The sequence below is a fragment of the Corvus brachyrhynchos genome, unplaced genomic scaffold, assembly GCF_000691975.1.
Source record: "Corvus brachyrhynchos isolate BGI_N302 unplaced genomic scaffold, ASM69197v1 scaffold21, whole genome shotgun sequence".
NCBI classification, from domain to species: Eukaryota; Metazoa; Chordata; class Aves; order Passeriformes; family Corvidae; genus Corvus; species Corvus brachyrhynchos.
The window spans coordinates 6,038,491-6,038,955 of NW_008236924.1; positions in this window are offsets into that span (position 1 = coordinate 6,038,491).

The window sequence follows — 465 nt, forward strand, 5'->3', positions numbered from 1 at the left end:
GGGGGTTTGGGCTCTGCTGGTGTCACTGGCATGGTCACAGCCCAGACACGGCCAGGAGGGACACGGCTGCTGGGCTGGTGGAGCAGGAGCTCCCAGGAGGAGCAGGCGTGGCTGTGTCCTGTGCTGGCAGCAAGGTGAGCAGGTAACCTGGGGCTGAGGGCCCACTGCCATCTGCGTGCCACCACCACCGGCAGCTCTGCTGTCCCCAGGAGCCCCCAGACCCTTCTGGCCAGCAGTGAGATGATGGCATCCATCACTCCCTGCGCCCCTGGGCTGTCTGTCCCCAAACCCTTCCCCTCCTGCCGTCCTCCAGCTCCTGCCGTGGGGACACACCAGCTGTGCCCACAGCCGGCCGTGGGGCTGGGCCCTGCATCTGCGGGGTGCTGGTGGGTGCTGCTCTGGCCTCCCGGGGCCAAGTACCGGGGTTCAGGGTGCTGCGGTGGGGGAAACTGAGGCACGGGGGGG